Raw genomic sequence first — 11,058 nt, 5'->3', positions numbered from 1 at the left:
GTTGAATCCCTGTGGGTTAGGATCCGCGGGAAGGCTGGCAAGGCTAGCATCCTGGTCGGGGTCTGTTATAGACCGCCGAACCAGGATGAGGAGACGGATGAGGAGTTTTATAGGCAACTGACAGAAGTTGCAAAATCGTCGGCGCTTGTCCTCGTGGGGGACTTCAACTTCCCGGACATATCCTGGAAACACAACACGGCACGGAGAAAGCAGTCTAGGAGGTTTCTGGAGAGCATGGGAGATAGCTTCCTGACGGTTTAGCTTCCTGAGGCTAGCTGGTCAGTGAACCTACCAGGGGTGGTGCCCCGCTAGACCTTCTCTTCACAAACAGAGAAGGACTGGTGGGAGATGTGGTGGTCGGAAGCTGTCTTGGGCAGAGTGACCACGAAATGGTAGAGTTCTCTATTCTTGGCGAGGCCAGGAAGGGGACCAGTAAAACTGCTGTATTGGACTTCCGGAGGGCTGACTTTGAGCTGCTCAGGACGCTGGTTGGCTGAGTCCCTTGGGAAGTGGTTCTGAAGGGCAGAGGAGTCCAGGAAGGCTGGGCGCTCCTCAAGAAGGAAATCGTGATGGCACAGGAGCGGTCCGTCCCCACGTGCCCAAAGACGAGCAGGCGTGGAAGAAGACTGGCCTGGCTCAACAGAGAGTTGCGGCTTGTGCTTAGCAGAAAAAAGAGGGTTTATAATCTTTGGAAAAAAGGGCGGGCCACTGAGGAGGACTACAAGGATGTAGCGAGGCTGTGCAGGGAGAAAATTAGAAAGGCCAAAGCTCATCTGGAGCTCAATCTGGCTACTGCCGTTAAAGACAACAAAAAATCCTTTTACAAATATATCAGCGCGAAACGGAGGACTAAGGAGAATCTCCATCCTTTACTGGATGCGAGGGGAAACCTAGTTACTAAGGATGAGGAAAAGGCTGAGGTGCTTAATGCCACCTTTGCCTCAGTCTTTAGCGGCAATACCGGTTGTTCTCTGGATACCCAGTGCCCTGAGCTGGTGGAAGGGGATGGGGAGCAGGATGTAGCCTTCGCTATCCATGAGGAAATGGTTGGCGACCTGCTACGGAGCTTGGATGTGCGCAAGTCGATGGGGCCGGATGGGATGCACCCGAGGGTACTGAAAGAACTGGCGGAGGAGCTGGCCGAGCCGCTTTCCATCATTTATCGGCAGTCCTGGCTATCGGGGGAGGTCCCAGTTGACTGGCGGCTGGCCAATGTGATGCCCATCTATAAGAAGGGCCGCAGGGCAGACCCGGGGAACTATAGGCCTGTCAGTTTGACCTCAGTGCCAGGAAAGCTCATGGAGCAGATTATCTTGAGGGTCATCACGCGGCACTTGCAGGGCAAGCAGGCGATCAGGCCCAGTCAGCATGGGTTTATGAAAGGCAGGTCCTGCTTGACGAACCTGATCTCCTATGACCAAGTGACGCGCTTGGTGGATGAGGGAAAGGCTGTGGATGTGGTTTACCTTGACCTCAGTAAGGCTTTTGACACAGTTCCCCACAACATTCTCCTCAAGAAACTGGCTGCTCGGGGCTTGGACTGGCGTACGCTTCGCTGGGTTAGAAACTGGCTGGATAGCCGGGCCCAGAGAGTTGTGGTGAATGGAGTCAAATCTGGTTGGAGGCCGGTCACTAGTGGTGTCCCCCAGGGCTCAGTACTGGGGCCGGTCCTCTTTAATATCTTTATCGATGATCTGGATGAGGGCGTCCAGTGCACCCTCAGTAAGTTTGCAGATGACACCAAGCTAAGTGCGTGTGTCGATCTGCTCGAGGGCAGGAAGGCTCTGCAGGAGGATCTGGATAGGCTGGAGCGATGGGCTGAGGTCAACTGCATGAAGTTCAACAAGGCCAAGTGCCGGGTCCTGCACCTGGGGCACAACAACCCCAAGCAGAGCTACAGGCTGGGAGATGAGTGGTTGGAAAGCTGCGTGGCCGAGAAGGACCTGGGAGTATTGGTTGATAGTCGGCTGAATATGAGCCAGCAGTGTGCCCAGGTGGCCAAGAAGGCCAACAGCATCCTGGCCTGTATAAGAAGCAGTGTGGCCAGCAGGTCTAGGGAAGTGATTGTGCCCCTGTACTCGGCTCTGGTGAGGCCGCACCTTGAGTACTGTGTTCAGTTTTGGGCCCCTCGCTACAGGAAGGACATGGACGTGCTCGAGCGAGTCCAGAGAAGGGTGACCAAGCTGGTGAGGGGTCTGGAGAACAAGTCTTACGAGGAGCGGCTGAGGGAGCTGGGATTGTTCAGCCTGGAGAAGAGGAGGCTCAGGGGCGACCTTATCGCTCTCTACAGTTACCTTAAAGGAGGCTGTAGAGAGGTGGGGGCTGGTCTGTTCTCCCACGTGCATGGTGACAGGACGAGGGGGAATGGGCGAAAGTTGCGACAGGGGAGTTTTAGGTTGGATGTTAGGAAGTACTACTTTACCGAAAGGGTTATTAAGCATTGGAACGGGTTGCCCAGGGAGGTGGTGGAGTCACCATCCCTGGAGGTCTTTAAAAGACGTTTAGATGTAGAGCTTAGCGATATGGTTTAGTGGAGTACTTAGTGTTAGGTCGGAGGTTGGACTCGATGATCTTGAGGTCTCTTCCAACCTAGAAATCTGTGATACTGTGATACTGTGATACGATTTCACCTTCTAGACTGACATTTCCTGGTGTAGCTTTATTGACTTTATAAGTGTTTCATACCAAAGGTACAGCTGCCCCTTTTTTCTTTCATGGTTCTGTGCCAAGACGACTTAGAAGTAAAGTCAGACTCTGCTTCTGAAGCAAAGTCAGGAGGCATAACATTGCAATGTACTCTCCGCTGTGAGAACCTCTCAAAAAACTTTGATCAGGCTGGTTCTAAGTCACTATATATTCATATTTCTAAACTGCAACTAACTGTCAAGACACTGAGGTTACATATTAGGTATAGTCACACTTCTTCCCTGTCTGGTTGAAGAAATCTTATCAAGGTGTAGCTCTTCAATTGTTCTATTATTTTTTATTATTTTTATTTTGTAGTTGCTGTTGTTGAAGAAAAAAAATGTATTACAAAGGTATGCACAACTTTTTGCAAACAATAAATAGATTTCTAGACATTTTTTCCTATAGTCACAGACAGGATCTTCTCTCAAAGTTTTATTCCTTTCCTCATATTTGAAAAAAATATCATTTTTAGTTTACACATGTTTTTTGATGTGTATGAATATGTAGTTGAAAGTCTATATGCACATCTTTTTGTTTGTTTTGTTTATTGTCTTCTAGAAAGCAATCATCTAGCACTAATGAAAAACAATTCACCTCAGAATTCTTAATTCTTACAATCTTTACAGTCAGACTGCAACGTGTAAAAATCTCTTAATTTTCAATTGAAACGTTTGTAGTTTTATTTTGTGAGAGCACTGTAAAAATATAGCCTTCTCACTTTTATATATACAGAAATGCTTTTAGAAGACCACCTAGCTGATCCTATGATCAACTGAACATAGGAAACCCAAATTTGTACATGCAAGTTTCACCTGAGGTAGCTGAATCACTTGTTCTGTGCCATGCAGAACTGGTTTAAGTTTTCTTTCATGCAGTTACCTTTTAAAGGCAAAAATGCTCACTTAGTATTTGCCCTGTTATAAAGGACTACGACTGTCATCAGCTATCTGAGTCACAGAAGGACAACCGGTGGTAACCTTATAAACTCTTCTTCTCTACAGTAAGTAGTGTAGTCTAAAGTAGTTAGTGGCTAAGACCATAAAAAATTCCATTGAAATAACAAATATGCCTTTCCTGTTGCGACTGGATGTCCAAGTGAATCATAGTTAATCTATCTATTGGGACAGCAGGCTCATGGATAACTGCTGTGAAAACATAAACTGTACTAATGTCTGCTTCGTTTAATATCCAGTGGACTTCTACATCTAGAATTCAATCTCTTCATTTACTGGATGACAGAATAATGTTTTACACAGCACTGTGTTTTTGTTGTTGTTGTTGTCATTGTTTTTTTGATTTGTTTTTAATTTCATCGCCAGAACACTTCCTGGCTTCCTTTTGTATGATGTCATTTTGGTTATTTATAACTCATTGCTCCTCTCTGATAGCAGACATTAAAATATCCCCGCTGTGGGCACCATCATTCTCACCTATCATATTTCTCAGTTGCTGGAACCAACACACATCAGTCTGCTCGTCTCAGAGAAGCGATTCTTTTCTCTGCTGAGTCCTCTATACTTCCTAAAGTTTCTTTTCCCTCTAGAGTTGAAGAAAAGGTGGAACCAGAGACTCTTGCATAATGATTAACAGAGACTACTGCCATAGGCCTTCTTTCTATGAGACTGAACTCAGACTCTCAGCCAGACCTCCTTCTGATTGTGAGAATATAGATTGGTTGGATCTCAACGAAGAAGGACATGAGAAAAGAAATATGAAGTTGTTTGTGTCCATGAAAACTAAATAAAAACAATCATTCAATTGTTTTCATGAATAAAGTTTCAAAGAAGCATATAATTTACCATATCTTTCTTAAAAAATAATAAAAACATTTTAAAAAAATATTATTGTCTAAAGATACTCTCTTTAGAGTACCTTAAAGATACATAGCTTGGCATGTGTTTATGTATATATGTTGTTCTGTGTGTGCAGATGGCAGGATGGATGGGGAATAGATGTACTGAGATGAGATGTACTGTGATGAAATGTACTCATCTGTACTGAGATCAGTATCGTTCACTGAATGATCAGTTGTAGTCAGAATTTAGATGTCAGGATTTAACTAAGGTGAATGTATTTTTAAGCAAATGCTTTTGAAGTTGTAGGCTGAAAACCTAACTGAATTCAGACATAGATAGACAGTAAAGCAGATTCCATGATTTTACTGAGAAATAAAGATGGTACAATTTTGGTGCCTAGTATTAACACAGTAGAGCCACTGCAGCATCTGTATCAATTACTTGACATTTTCAGAGGAGGGATTCATAGGTTTCTAAAATGTCCCCATGATATATTACCTTCATAATGTATCAGAACATATCAGAAGGTTCCTGAAGAGAAGCAATGAAGTAAAAGGAGTATTTGAAATTTATGGTAAATCATCTTTGATCTGAGCTAATGTCCAAACCTGAACTTTTCAGCTTAGATTTTTGATAATTTAGCAATTAAATTTATATTCAAATTACAGTTTTGAGCCAACTATGATGTACTTTCAAGTCTATCTGCACTGTGACCTGTACTGTAACTAACGTGGTGTTCCAGCACCACTCCTGAGGGTAGTTTGTATCATAAGTACCTGGAGTTTAATTAGAAAAAACATCAACAATGTGTCAGTTTCGGGGAAGAGTGTGCAACAGAAAATAACAAAACATCTTTAAGCTTTACAGATTGGAACCCTTAGTTTCATAGCCTAGGAAGATGGTCAAATCCTGCCATCAGTAAGAAAATGAGCAAGATAAGGGATCTGTACCTAGAAGAATATGTGTAAGCATGAGTGAGCCCTTTTCAGAAGTACTTGATTTCTATGCAACTGTCAATTAATCACTAGAAGAAACAGCCAAAGCTATAAACAACCTTATTTTTTTTTGTAAAGAAATCCTCCTTGTATGTTGGCTTTATTTCCACATAAAGAGAAGGAAGTGCATGGCTCTCAACTGAAATATTACTGTTATTGTCCACTGTACATTTTTCATTTTGGAAATAAACTTATCCTAATAGCTTTTCACTTTCAGAAGACATTCATACAGCGGACAGAATCATACTTACACATGCTGTCTTAAAGCCTGCTATTTGCTAGTAGAGTGCCAAGATTATTTTTGATATCTATGATCATATCTTATTCCAAATGTGAGGCATGACAGAAGTATCACAGTCAGTAAAAGTGCTAAATGACAGGTTTGAAAGTGTACCAACTACACCTGCCTTATAAGTAAAAACAAATATTTTCACCTGTCCCAAATAAGCAACACAATCAGAACAAATAATTGACATTGTTAGAATGCTATTAAAATCTTGTTACCCTAACTGCATGACCCTTTAATATTATTAAGTCTATTATCATTTTTTTAGCACTGTATCCCCTACGTCATTATTCAGTGCAGTTTCTTACCACTTACATGCTAAAATTCTAAATCTATTTCACTTTTCAGTGTTGATATAAAATGTATCAAATAATACAATAATTAAATATTTCAATAATGTGAAACTTTTGTTTCTATGATGTTTATGTTTAATATACTTTTTAACTAAATGTTATTCTTAGAAAAAAAAAAAGTTGATTTTCTGAGACTATTTGAAATTATCCAACAATGTAGAATATGTCAAAAGTAGAGAATATCAGAGGTAGATAAAATAAGAAAGACATAATCACAATACAATGAAAATCATGTTATAGTGAAGGACATAATACAGTTAATTCTTGCTTATATGAATGTTAAATATTTTTAGAGTCTTTTACATAATTTTAAACCATTATATACCTTTTCTTCTGAAAATCTATCGAAAAGAAAAAAAATGTATAGTCACACCAAATGAAACTGATAAACAATCTATATGTAAACTGAGCACTGGATATGTTTCAGTTAGGACTATACATAGTACAAAATAAGAAAATAAAAGAGGAAAACAAAACAAAAAAAAACAACAAACAATAACAATAGCAACAACAACAAACAGAATTGACATTTGACTTCTAGTGTATTACCACTGAGGATCATGAGGGTATATCTTTTACCAGCAAGTGATAAGCTGACAAAAATATTTGAAGCCTTATGTCTGACATACACACAAAACTCAAATCAAACCATACCAAAACAAACCAAAACAAAGGTTTTTTTTCCTTTTATTCTTTCTGACATAAACATTACCTCCTACCTGTTCAAATCTTTCGACAGTACTATGTAAAATCGCAAAAAGAATTCAGTCATTACTTTCTCCAGAAAGTAATACATCCTTTGCACCTTACAGTCACACCTTATTTTGCTATCTTTTTGCCAGCTGTTTGTAGGACATTGTGTCATCATGTTTTAGACTATCTCATAAAAATTGTCATAAGGGTGCTGGTACTCATGCATTATCAATACATGAACATGAGTGCTGAGGAAGCTGGCAAATGGGAGGCCACTCTAAAAAATCTTTGATCAATCATAACAACGGAAAGAAGTGCCCGAAGACAGGAGGAAAGCAAATATCACTCCTATCCTCAAGAAGGGCAAGAAGGAGGACCCAGGGAACGACTGACCGGTCAGTCTCGCCACAGTTCCTGGGAAGGTGGTAGAATAGCTAATCCTGGAAACCATTTTATAGCTCATGAAAGACAAAAAAAGTCATCAAAAGACACCATGGATTCACCAACAGAAGTCTTGATAAACCTCTATGAATAAACAACTGCCTTGGTAGATGAAGAAAGAGCAGTGGATAGTCTTCAGTATGGCTTTTGACAAGGTCTCTATGATCCTCATAGAGAAACTGTTGAAGTGTGGGCTAGACAAGTGGAAAGTGAGGTGGTTGAAAACTGACAGAACAACCAGTACTGGGTCTGATCCTGTTTAACATCCTTGTTAATTATCTGGATGAAGGAGCAGAGTGTATCCTCTGTTTTCAGATGAAACTTGGAGGAGTGGCTGATACATCATGGTCTTCTGCCATCCAGAAAGACCTGGACAGGCTGGAGAAATGTGCTGATAGGAACCTGAAGTAATGAAGTTTGACAAGTGTAGAGTCCTGAACCTGAGCCTAGGGAGTAAAAACTCCAGGCACCAGTACATGGCCACCCAGCTGGAAAGCAGCTTTGCAGAAAAGGACACAGTGAATACCAAGCTGAACATGAGTCATCAATGTGCCCTTGCCATGAAGGTGGCTATTGTTTTCCCAAGCTTCATTAGGATTGCCATCAGGCTGAAGAAGGTGATCTTTCTACTCTACTCAGCACTGGTGAAGACACACCTGGAATGCTGTGTCCAGTTCTGAGCTTGCCAGTACAAGAGGGACATCGACATGCTGAAAGCATTGATCAAAGGGCCACTAAGATGATTAAAGGACTGGACCATCACACATGTAAATAAAGCTTAAGAGAGCTGGGACTTAAGCCTGGAGAAGAGGAGGCTCGGGAGATCTTATCCATACATGCAAATACCTGAAGATAGGTTGTAAGTTGGAGCCAGGCTGTTTTCAGTGATTCCCAGTGACAAGACTAGAAGTAATGGTCACGAACTGAAACATGATAGGTCTTATCTGAACATCAGGAAACACATTTTTACTGTGAGGGTGATGAGGCACTGGCACAGATTGCCCAGAGAAGCTGTGGATTCTCTTTCCTTTGAGATCTTGGAGATACCCAAAAGCTGCCTGGACATGGTCCTGGGCAAGCAGCTCTGGATGGTACAGTTTGAGTATGAGGGGTTGGACCATATGGCCTCCAGAGGTCCCTCACAGTCTCAGTTATGATCAGCTGGGGGAGGAGGGGAGGAATGGCGGGTGGGGGGGTGGGGGTAGGGGGTTGATACTTGAGGCTCTTTTTATTGTACCTGAACAGGTAGATCTAGACACAACCAAGCAAACTTTAAGAAGGTCAGAACCTTAAAAAGGAATGACTGTTTTTGTCTCATTTCAAGATTTTTGTTCTACAAAAATTACTTTCACAACCAGACTTATGAAGTTGAAAATATCAGTAAATGTCATAGTAAAAACATCAATATCAGAATTTTATTAATTTCTGTATATTTTACTTAAAGAACTGGCAAGGTAGATCAGATTACATGCTTTATGCTTTCCCTTCTTTTTACTATTTTTACAAGTTTTCTCTGAATTGCTAGACTGCTCTGTCCTACAGTTTTACAGGCTTCTGTTAAGTGACTAAATAGTTCAGATTTCTTTTTTAGATTTCTTTTTTATATGTATAACACTATCAACACTCAAAGGAAAGTCATACAACAGCAGATTAAGATGCTGTATAAAACATCACAGTGTGAATAGACTATCTCACACTGCTCCAGTTTCAAATCTTTCATTGCCAGTTATAAGAAGTTAAAGGATACATTTTGCAAGGTCAGACACACATTGCTTTGGTCTCCTGATTGTGATGGTATGTTGTCTTGTGTGTGATCTTTGTTAAACAGAAAGATAAAAAACCATAACTGACCTCAGAAAATCACTGTGGGTGGTTGAAGACAGACACCCTTTCAGAATTATATGAAGTGGGCTCATAGATCATGTTAGGTGTCTGTGCACGTATTTGTAGAAATGTTCATATAACAAATCTATTGCTTTACCTCAAAGTCCTTTTTTTTTTTTTTTTTTGGGGGGGTGGTTAAAATGTGTAAATTGGTTACTGTGTTACAAATAAGAGTGCGCAGGAATGTATGCATTAGAGGGGAAAATTACTGAAAATTCAACCTTTTCCCTCATAACTGAACTCTCTGAAAATTTGTTTGGAAGTGCAAAATAAAGAGGGCAATTTGATGCTCATTTTGGAGGAATAAGAAATATTTGGTAGTGGCATTAATTTTCATTGACAAAATTGTATTTTGAGCGAGTGTTGACTCTGTGAAATGTACTCTTCCTGTCCTTCAGACTGCATGTTTGTGGAAGAGCAGTATAAAGGAGCATCCATAAGGGGTTACAGGGAATATTTTCACCTAAGTAACAGGAAGGTGGACTTTAGCACATCTAACCCCTACATATGTTCACATCTAAAGCCACATTTTTTTTAATTTTTATCTTTGTTTGTTTTTGCCAAGAGGAGGCTTGATATGTCTATTCACTTGATATGTCAGAGAAAGAGATAGCACCTCATTACATGTAAATCTTCATAATGGTCTTTCTGCTATGATTTCTAACAGTGGTCACAATTAGGATTTGGGATTATCTCATAGGTCTGCCTATATTCACAAATTAGAAGTTTTTCTTTTTTTTTTTTTGGGGGGGGGGGGGCACTTACCTCATATCTGTAGTTAGTCATGTAGTATGCACTGAGGCAATCACTGGTGTGGTCAAAGGCTGTTCCTCTCCCACTATTACCAACTAAGTCACATACCAAAACTCCACTTACAGCACACTAGAGAAGAGTGAATGCACACCCCTCCAGCAAGTAGTGTTCTACACATGCACAGGACTTTTTGAACAACAGCAAGATGATCTGGGACAGATGGAAAAAGTTCTGTTTCTTAACACCTGATAGATATAGAAAGGCTGTAGGTGTCAGGGAAGAGCTAGAGCAGGACTGCTCAATGAGGGCCAGTGAGCTAAGGGCTGAACCATTGTGAAGCAGGACAGTGTTCCTCCTAATGTTCCAGGCGGAGCTGGCCAGGGTCATCAGGACCTGCAGGGGTACTCAGGAGTCCATACCAAGTGCTCATGACTGACATGAAGCTCATTCCTAATATGTGATGTGGTTTTATGGTCCTAGAAATACAAAGCAAAACATTTTAAATCACACCCCAGCCCCTTGTCTTTGTGCCACTATATGGTTGTGGCTGGAATAGTTGTTTTTCTTCATAATAGCTTGTATGGAACTGTGTTTTGGGTTTGTAATGTAAAGACAATGTTTTAGTTACTGCTGAGAAGTGCTTAAACAGAGTCAAAATATTTTCTCTTTCACACACTGTGTAGGTGTAATAAAATTTGGGAGGGGACATAGTCAGGACAGACGACCCCAACTGACCAGAGAGATACCCCATACCATATGATTTCATGCTCATCAGTAAATGATGGGGAAAAGAGGGGAGGGGAAGAGACGTTTGAAGTTATGCTGTTTATCTTCCCAAGTAATTATGAAGTGTAATGAAGCCCTGTGTGCTGGGTCAACCTTGGCTGGTCACCAGAATCTCGCCAGGCTGTTCTCTCACTACTCCCCCTCAACAGGACATGGGGAGAAAATTTAATGAAAAGCTCATCCGTTTAGATAAGGACATGGAGATTTATCACCAATTACTATCACAGGCAAAACACATTCAGTTTGGGGAAGATTAACTTAGTGTATTGCACATTAATAACAGAGTAGGACATTGTGAAACAAAACAAGCTAAAAACTCTTTCACCTCATCCCTCTTCTTCAGAGGCTAAACTTCACTCTCAATTCATCTATAACTTCATACC

This window comes from Anser anser (genome assembly GCF_964211835.1).
Source record: "Anser anser genome assembly, chromosome: 1".
Classification (NCBI taxonomy): domain Eukaryota; kingdom Metazoa; phylum Chordata; class Aves; order Anseriformes; family Anatidae; genus Anser; species Anser anser.
The sequence above is the reverse complement of the archived record's forward strand: the minus strand, read 5'-3'. Positions refer to the sequence as shown.